This window comes from Euprymna scolopes, chromosome 9 (assembly GCF_053919585.1).
Source record: "Euprymna scolopes isolate OS-2025 chromosome 9, ASM5391958v1, whole genome shotgun sequence".
In the NCBI taxonomy this organism is placed as follows: domain Eukaryota; kingdom Metazoa; phylum Mollusca; class Cephalopoda; order Sepiida; family Sepiolidae; genus Euprymna; species Euprymna scolopes.
In genome coordinates this window covers 111,999,293-112,009,292 of record NC_136490.1, presented here as the reverse complement: position 1 = coordinate 112,009,292, position 10,000 = coordinate 111,999,293, and the positions used below count along the sequence as shown (strand labels likewise).

At 26.3% G+C, this 10,000-nt stretch overlaps 1 protein-coding gene across 2 annotated transcripts in view; it reads left to right on the top strand.

The window, feature by feature from the left end:
* Positions 1–10,000, top strand: part of LOC145284803 (homeobox protein Hox-C5-like) — a 1,273,673-nt gene that overhangs the window by 542,491 nt on the left and 721,182 nt on the right. For both annotated transcript variants that reach the window (XM_080133772.1, XM_080133769.1), the window contains exon 4: positions 83–156. The gene's annotated coding sequence lies outside the window, so the exon portion shown is untranslated. The remainder of the gene's footprint in view (positions 1–82; positions 157–10,000) is intronic.

Genomic DNA, 10,000 nt, shown 5'->3' with positions numbered 1-10,000 from the left:
TTTATTTGTAAAAAAAAATACAAAAAAAATCGATTATCTGTTTATTAATATTTAAGAAAAAACGCTATATTCTCTATTTCAGGCAAGGCTTTGTTATAGCGATATATTGCCTACATTACTGTTTTGTTTACGAGAATTAAACTACAACACTCTTACGTAAGTACTTGTAAATTTCTATGACGCTTTTCATATATATATATATATATATATATATATATATATATATATATATATATATATATATATATATATATATATATATATATAGTTGTTTCTCTTCTATTATTTACTGCATTATATGTTTGCGGATTCCCTGCACTTATTAATGTGAATGCGATTTCATTGTGGATATTTTCTTATCTTACGACAACGCATAATACAAATAAAAAAATTACAATATTATGCAAATAAAATACTGAAATTTATGGTATTTATGCACTTCTGTTATCGTACTATAATAATACATTTTCTATTTAGAAAGCCATTTATAACATGGGGAGGAGAGGGTGTTTCCAACTATGGTCTATTTTCACTTGACTATTTATTATAAAACATATCGTAAAACTTGAATTAAAAATTTAAATAATATTTATGAGAATATCGCGGTAACAAAATTGCATAAGCATCCAATTTATAATATATATATATATATATATATATATATATATATATATATATATATATATATATATATATATATATATACTAGCATTTCAGTCCGGTGTTGCCCGGGTGTTTGGAAGTGTCTGTTGAGGGAAAAAAAGTCAATTTTGTTTAAATTTGACCCTAATTATGACCCCTTAACCTTTATTATTTTGGGTTTAAATCAAGTTATTAAGTTAGATCCCTATCCAAGGGACCTATATCTAAAATTTCAAGTGTTTAGCCCAAAAATTGTCGAAGGAGTTTGGTAGAGTTCTGAAAGGTCAAATCGTTGAACTTTGACCCCTTAAAAACAAAAATTCGGGGCGAAAACGGATTGAAAATATTTTCCCGAATCTCAGTACCCTGTATATCAAATTTCGAATCTGGACTGAAAATTGACAGAGTTATTGCGTTGGAAAATTTACACACACACGTCCACTTATATATATATATATATATATATATATATATATATATATATATATATATATATATATTTATTTATTAAATGGCAACTTTACTTTTTCTATTAATGTCTGGCACGTTTTGGACATGAGATAAGAAAATATAGTTTTCATGACAATAATGTACATCCACTATTAAATATCTCGACGAAAATAATAAGAACACACTACGGAAGAAAGCATATTTTTTTAAAAATTGAAACCCTTACTGCAGAGTTTGTGCAAATGTTCTTAATATGCTGATATGATATGATATGATATGATATATATATATATATATATATATATATATATATATATATATATATATATATATATATATATATATATATATATATATATAATCATTCATCACAAATAAAGTTTTTTTTATGATGTAAAGAAATTATAAATGTTTTCAAATTTTGGAAAACAACCCAAGCTCAATAATTGCCGTTTTCTTGGTTGCATTGCATATATAATGCAATATGATACTTTTCCAAGTTCCAAATATCAAGTTTTATCAGTTTGTGATATATTATTTTTCAAAGGTTAATAATTACAATATTGATTCTTAATGCAACAAACAAGTCTAAAACATTATGTTATTGCTGCATATTTAGTCCCGTTTTTTTTTTCAGATCTCTACTTTAAAAGAAAAATACCATTTTGGACAAATTACATGGTTTATGTAACCAAGACGCTCTGCCGTTCTTTCCTGTTTTTCTAATTGATTAAATATGTAGCAATAACACGGAAAAAAAAAACAATATTGTAACGGCTACATTTTTAAATGTAACAAATGACCAACTGAGAAATCCTACCTTCTGAAATAATACTGTTATTATTAAGAAAGCCATTATTAATATGGAGAGGGTGTTTTCTAACTATTAAACTTATAATCCATTCTCATTCAAGCGATCCGTTGAACATGGCTCTAAGCACACGATTGATTATTTATTAATTATTAGTATATGTGATTCATTTCTCTCAAACGATCACAGCGGTTTTTCGAGAGATCACAGCGTCAGTCTATCAAGTTAGATGAATAAATAGGAGTCTTCGTTAGGTTTACGTTATTGACATAAGCAAAACGATGATCATCCTGATTATAGCGAATGTTGTCATCAAAGTATCGGATTCTGATTGATTTTTTATTCTTATCCCGCTGGCCGTTACGCCATCGTCATTCTCATGCGTATCCAACCGCTTAGCTTTTCATAAACAATGCACAATTGTGCGTACGAGCGCACATGAGAGACTTCCATCTATCAAAGTCCTTCTTGTTATCGTTCGCCATCTTGCTCGTACTATTTTGCGCTTAGTTGGCCACAATCTCTCTAATGTGATTTTGACGCGTAAACGATGGAAATTCGGGCACAGATTTTACAAAGCTGGACGCCCGGAGGCATTCAGGCTCTGTATTCGTTTCGCCTCGCCAATCACCCTTTACGATTTCGCACGACGCCGACAAAGATCACACTCACCGTTGAGCGAATAGCCGAACACGAAACTGAAACGCTCAGCACTTATTAACGCCATGTTTGGATAAGTGAACGTTTATCAGATAATTCACTTGGAACGTTTTCTGTTGCGGTTATATTACACCTTCTCTTACGAAATGTTTACACCTAAACGAAAATTGAAAACGAAAGAAAAGTGTATGTTATACACAGGAAAAGTATTGTACAGGATTAATTCTCATCAGTTCTTTCCTACGTAAACTACATTATCAGTATCCAAGTTATTCTTTTGTTCTTAATAAGTTAATGACATCAAGGTCTTTTATTTACCCGCTTCGTATTATAAAGATTTTTTGACTACTATTCTCATCTCCACTTTTATATTTACAATATTTAGTCGAGCTTCTTCGGGTGCATCTTTTCGAATTTCGCAATCACCATACCGAAAGTTATTTTCGTCCCCTATGATTATGGTATGGTGTTAACTTTGATTAAAATCGGACTTCACTATTTAATCGGATTTTTCGATTATCGATATCCGATACTTACCGGACGCTTTCCTATATAAAAATAAACTACGTAAGAACACTTCCAGACACATCAAGTAACTTTGGGTGAAAGTTTTAAAAGTCGGCCTGGCGAGTTCGGAGTCTCTAGTTAACAAACACATTCACACGAAAAGAACATTCCTTAAATATATATATTTCGTAAATTCAAAATCCAATAAAAGTTAGTTTAATTAGAATGAATACGCCTATTATAAATACTCTAAAACATCCAAGGAATCTGATGAACAATATATATATATATATATATATATATATATATATATATATATATAAATATATATATATATATATATATATATATATATATATATATATTATGTTAAATCTGTATTATATAAAACGGATGTTTTGTTGGATTTTCAATTCGAACAAGCTCGTCCGTCTTCGTAAGTATAAAAACAACTCGAAAGCTCTATAATGAAAATGATAAGTAATAATGGATGCAACTTATAAGATATCGCTACTTGAATATTTGTCTTTGCTCACATAATGTATTGTGTGTCTAAAATAATTTGGAATATTTTTATTTAAATGTATTCATCCTATTTAAATAAAACTCGGAAATTCTTTTTTTGTTATTGTTAAAACAAACGAACTTTACAAAATATCGAAAAACAATATGGCGACACAATGCCACCATTCGCTTCACCTTTTCCCGTTATTTTATGTCGAGCATTAAGTGAATTTTAATTTCTGATCTATGGCCAAGGAAATGGATTCATAACAGCCTTATTCATTAATTTGTGACTTTTCGTTTTGGTTTATTGACCATAAAATGCTGCTATTTCGCTGCTCTGTTTCAGAACTGTTTTTTTTTCTATTTTGCTTTTATTTTTGATGTCTTACAATCGATATCTCTACGTGTTTGTTCGTTTCCTTTTCTATCAATTTAAAACCACGTATTCCTTATTTTTTTATTCCACGTTGAAGTATTTTTCGTCGAGAAATTTACTCACATTCACTCTTTTTTACTCGGTATTTCATTCTCACTTTATGGCACCGATTTCTTTTGATATTTTTTCTTTTCCGATAACTATCCTTTGCTTACTTTCCTTCTCTCTCGGCCAGTCTTTTACCAACTGTCAGTTTTCTATTAATTCTATCTTGTCGCTAATTAATTCTCGCCTGCGCTGATTTTCTCTCTCTTTCTCGCCCACCCTCTCTTTCTGAAGTTCACCCTCTCTTTGTTCAGCTATTTCATTTCACAAACACAGACATATCCCTTCCGTCCATCCTTACTGTCTGTCTGATTGTGTATCGCTGGTTTCACGCTGTCCATTTTAACCTTCATAGCGTGTTCGCAAGCTTTCCTTCATTTTTTTTAAATCTTTCAATGTCTTTTTTCTCCGGTCATTCTTCATGACTTTCGTATTCTTTTACTATACCCATCTTCATTTCATTCATTCCCTCTTTTTTTTGCTCTTACTATTCTCACACCCTCTGTTTCTCACTTATATATTCTTACTATTTCATCGATTACCCCTTTTCTCCACTCGGTTTCATGTTCACATTATTTTTTTTTTCGAATTTTTACTTTTAAATTTCCAACGGTCCTCCTTGTGTTCCTTTTATCTCTCTTTTGCTATACATCACCGTTCATGCACTTTCTCATTCACTTTATTGTTTTTACAAGTTCTCTTAGTCGCTTGCTATTTTGGTCATTTATAACCCTGTCTTGGTATTTTTCTTTCTTGATCTCTTTTTTTTATCACGTTTTTTTTTCCTATCAATATTTTCTCTTTTTTTTCCTATCAATATTTTCTCTTTTTTTCCTATCAATATTTTCTCTTTTTTTTTCCTATCAATATTTTCTCTTTTTTTCCTATCAATATTTTCTCTTATTTTTCCTATCAATATTTTCTCTTTTTTTTTCCTATCAATATTTTCTCTTTTTTTCCTATCAATATTGTCTCTTTTTTCCTATCAATATTTTCTCCTTTTTTTCCTATCAATATTTTTTTCTTTTTTTCCTATCAATATTTTCTCTTTTTTTCCTATCAATATTTTCTCTTTTTTCTATCAATATTTCCTCTTTTTTTCCTATCATTATTTTCTCTTTTTTTTCTTATCAATATTTTCTCTTTTTTTCCTATCATTATTTTCTCTTTTTTCTATCAATATTTCCTCTTTTTTTCCTATCATTATTTTCTCTTTTTTTTTCTTATCAATATTTTCTCTTTTTTTTTCCTATCAATATTTTCTCTTTTTTTCATATCAATATTTTCTCTTTTTTTCCTATCAATATTTTCTCTCTTTTTTTTCCTATCAATATGTTCTCTTTTTTTTCCTATCAATATTTTCTCTTTTTTTCCTATCAATATTGTCTTTTTTTTCATATCAATATTTTCTCTTTTTTTCCTATCAATATTTTCTCTTTTTTTTCTATCAATATTTTCTCTTTTTTCCCCTATCAATATTGTCTCTTTTTTTTCCTATCAATATTTTCTCTTTTTTTCCTATCAATATTTTCTCTTTTTTTCCTATCAATATTTTCTCTTTTTTTCCTATCAATATTTTCTCTTTTTTCCTATCAATATTGTCTCTTTTTTTCCTATGAATATTTTCTCTTTTTTTCCTATCAATATTTTCTCTTTTTTTCCTATCAATATTTTCTCTTTTTTCCCCTATCAATATTTTCTCTTTTTTTCCTATCAATATTTTCTCTTTTTTCCCCTATCAATATTGTCTCTTTTTTTTCATATCAATATTTTCTCTTTTTTTCCTATCAATATTTTCTCTTTTTTTCCTATCAATATTTTCTCTTTTTTTCCTATCAATATTTTCTCTTTTTTTCCTATCAATATTTTCTCTTTTTTCCCCTATCAATATTGTCTCTTTTTTTCCTATCAATATTTTCTCTTTTTTTCCTATCAATATTTTCTCTTTTTTCCCCTATCAATATTGTCTCTTTTTTTCCTATCAATATTTTCTCTTTTTCCCCTATCAATATTGTCTCTTTTTTTTCATATCAATATTTTCTCTTTTTTTCCTATCAATATTTTCTCTTTTTTTCCTATCAATATTTTCTCTTTTTTCCCCTATCAATATTGTCTCTTTTTTTTCCTATCAATATTTTCTCTTTTTTTCCTATCAATATTTTCTCTTTTTTTCCTATCAATATTTTCTCTTTTTTTCCTATCAATATTGTCTCTCTTTTCTTATCAATATTTTCTCTTTTTTTCCTATCAATATTTTCTCTTTTTTTTCCTATCAATATTTTCTCTTTTTTTTCCTATCATCATTTTCTCTTTTTTTCCTATCAATATTTTCTCTTTTTTTTCCTATCAATATTTTCTCTTTTTTTCCTATCAATATGTTCTCTTTTTTTTCCTATCAATATTTTCTCTTTTTTTCCTGTCAATATTTTCTTTTGTTTTTCTATCATTATTTTCTTTTGTTTTTCTATTATTATTTTCTCTTTTTTTCCTATCAATATTTTCTCTTTTTTTCTATCAATATTGTCTCTTTTTTCCTATCAATATTTTCTCTTTTTTTCCTATCAATATTTTCTCTTTTTTTCCTATCAATATTTTCTCTTTTTTTCCTATCAATATTTTCTCTTTTTTTCCTATCAATATTTTCTCTTTTTTCCTATCAATATTTTCTCTTTTTTTCCTATCAATATGTTCTCTTTTTTTTCCTATCAATATTTTCTTTTGTTTTTCTATCAATATTTTCTTTTGTTTTTCTATTATTATTTTCTCTTTTTTTTTCCTATAAATATTTTCTCTTTTTTTTTCCTATCAATATTTTCTCTTTTTTTCCTATCAATATTGTCTCTTTTTTTCCTATCAATATTTTCTTTTGTTTTCTATCATTATTTTCTTTTGTTTTTCTATTATGATTTTCTCTTTTTTTCCTATCAATATTTTCTTTTGTTTTCTATCATTATTTTCTTTTGTTTTTCTATTATTATTTTCTCTTTTTTTCCTATCAATATTGTCTCTTTTTTTCCTATCAATATTGTCTCTTTTTTTCCTATCAATATTGTCTCTTTTTTTCCTATCAATATTGTCTCTTTTTTTCCTATCAATATTGTCTCTTTTTTTCCTATCAATATTGTCTCTTTTTTTCCTATCAATATTTTCTCTTTTTTTCCTATCAATATTGTCTCTTTTTTTCCTATCAATATTTTCTTTTGTTTTCTATCATTATTTTCTTTTGTTTTTCTATTATGATTTTCTCTTTTTTTCCTATCAATATTGTCTCTTTTTTTCCTATCATTATATTCTTTTGTTTTCTATCATTATTTTCTTTTGTTTTTCTATTATGATTTTCTCTTTTTTTCCTATCAATATTTTCTTTTGTTTTCTATCATTATTTTCTTTTGTTTTTCTATTATTATTTTCTCTTTTTTTCCTATCAATATTGTCTCTTTTTTTCCTATGAATATTTGCTCTTTTTTTCCTATCAATATTGTCTCTTTTTTTCCTAGCAATATTGTCTCTTTTTTTCCTATCAATATTGTCTCTTTTTTTCCTATCAATATTGTCTCTTTTTTTCCTATCAATATTTCTCTTTTTTTCCTATCAATATTGTCTCTTTTTTTCCTATCAATATTGTCTCTTTTTTTCCTATCAATATTGTCTCTTTTTTTCCTATCAATATTGTCTCTTTTTTTCCTATCAATATTGTCTCTTTTTTTCCTATCAATATTTTCTCTTTTTTTCCTATCAATATTGTCTCTTTTTTTCCTATCAATATTTTCTTTTGTTTTCTATCATTATTTTCTTTTGTTTTTCTATTATGATTTTCTCTTTTTTTCCTATCAATATTTTCTTTTGTTTTCTATCATTATTTTCTTTTGTTTTTCTATTATTATTTTCTCTTTTTTTCCTATCAATATTGTCTCTTTTTTTCCTATCAATATTGTCTCTTTTTTTCCTATCAATATTGTCTCTTTTTTTCCTATCAATATTGTCTCTTTTTTTCCTATCAATATTGTCTCTTTTTTTCCTATCAATATTGTCTCTTTTTTTCCTATCAATATTTTCTCTTTTTTTCCTATCAATATTGTCTCTTTTTTTCCTATCAATATTGTCTCTTTTTTTCCTATCAATATTGTCTCTTTTTTTCCTATCAATATTGTCTCTTTTTTTCCTATCAATATTGTCTCTTTTTTTCCTATCAATATTTTCTCTTTTTTTCCTATCAATATTGTCTCTTTTTTTCCTATCAATATTTTCTTTTGTTTTCTATCATTATTTTCTTTTGTTTTTCTATTATGATTTTCTCTTTTTTTCCTATCAATATTTTCTTTTGTTTTCTATCATTATTTTCTTTTGTTTTTCTATTATTATTTTCTCTTTTTTTCCTATCAATATTGTCTCTTTTTTTCCTATCAATATTGTCTCTTTTTTTCCTATCAATATTGTCTCTTTTTTTCCTATCAATATTGTCTCTTTTTTTCCTATCAATATTGTCTCTTTTTTTTCCTATGAATATTTTCTCTTTTTTTCCAATGAATATGTTCTCTTTTTTTTCCTATCAATATTTTCTTTTGTTTTTCTATCATTTTTTCTTTTTTTTTCTATCATTATTTTCTTTTGTTTTTCTATTATTATTTTCTCTTTTTTCCTATTATTTTCTCTCATGTTTTCTATCATTGTTTTGTCTTGTTTTTCTATCACTAGCCTCCCTTGTTTTTTTTCTATCATTATTTTTTCGTGGCTTTTCTATCACAATTTTCTTTTACTATTTCTGTCTTTTTGACACACGTAAAAATTGTAATTTTTCTTCTGTTATATTGCGTCTGTTTCCTTTGATTTCACGTTTCATTTTAGTTTTTTATTCTTTGTTTTTATTATTCATGTTTTATTTATTTATTTATTTTTGATTCACTTATAGATCAATTATTATTTTCATCCCTATCTGTATCTTTATTATTTAGATACATTTTTCTATACATACAACTCTTTTAGAAGGATATTTTCTGATATATTTTTGTATTAATATGTAAAACGATTTAGCTTCGAAATCATTTTTCTTTCATTTTTATTTTTCCTCATTCGTAAAATTATTTTTCTTGTCGTTTTCAAATTCTGTTTGTACCCGTATTTCTATTTTTTTTCATCGGTTTAAGTCTTATCGTCTGCTCCCTATTTTGCTTCTCTTATATCTTTTTTCTCATCTTGATATATTTCTTGTTTTCATTTGTACTGTTTTATCTTTTCTTTCCGTTCCCATTTCCTCTTATTCTATCTTTTAGCTCTCTATTACAATTCTTTATTTCCCTATAATTTTTATAAGGTTTTTTTGTGTGTTCTCTTTAATTCGTGCTATTTATTTCTGCTTTTTTTAAAAAATTATTTGCATTATCTGCCTAATTTCTGCGTTCTCGTTGGCGTTTTTTTTATCCATTTCTCACTTTTTAATTTTTTTCCTTCCTAATATTTATATATTTTATTTTTAACTTTCGATATTTTTTCTTTATTACTCTTAGGGAGTACTTCCTTATATTCTCACTATTTTTTCTTATCCTTTTTCTACTGTCATTTTACTCTTTACATATTTCCATTCTTCCTATCATTATTCCTTTTTTTACGCTCTAATTTTGTTTCCTCTTTCATTTCCTCCTACATACTCTTTATGTTTTTCATTTTTACCCTTTTGTATGTTTGTTTCTTTAATTTAAATAAGAATTACTATTTTTTCATGAATTATCTATAATTTGGTCCCATATTTTTTCTTTTCATTTTACTGTTTATATTGCTATTTTCATGAATCATTTTAGCTTTCGTTTTGCTCCAACTGATATGTCTTTTCTCACTGTGACATTATGTTCATCCTGCTCATTTTCGATCGCATTGTACTTATCCTTTCTTACCGGTTCATTCATCTGAATCTCCTTTAATTCCCCATTAACCTATTCGTATATTAT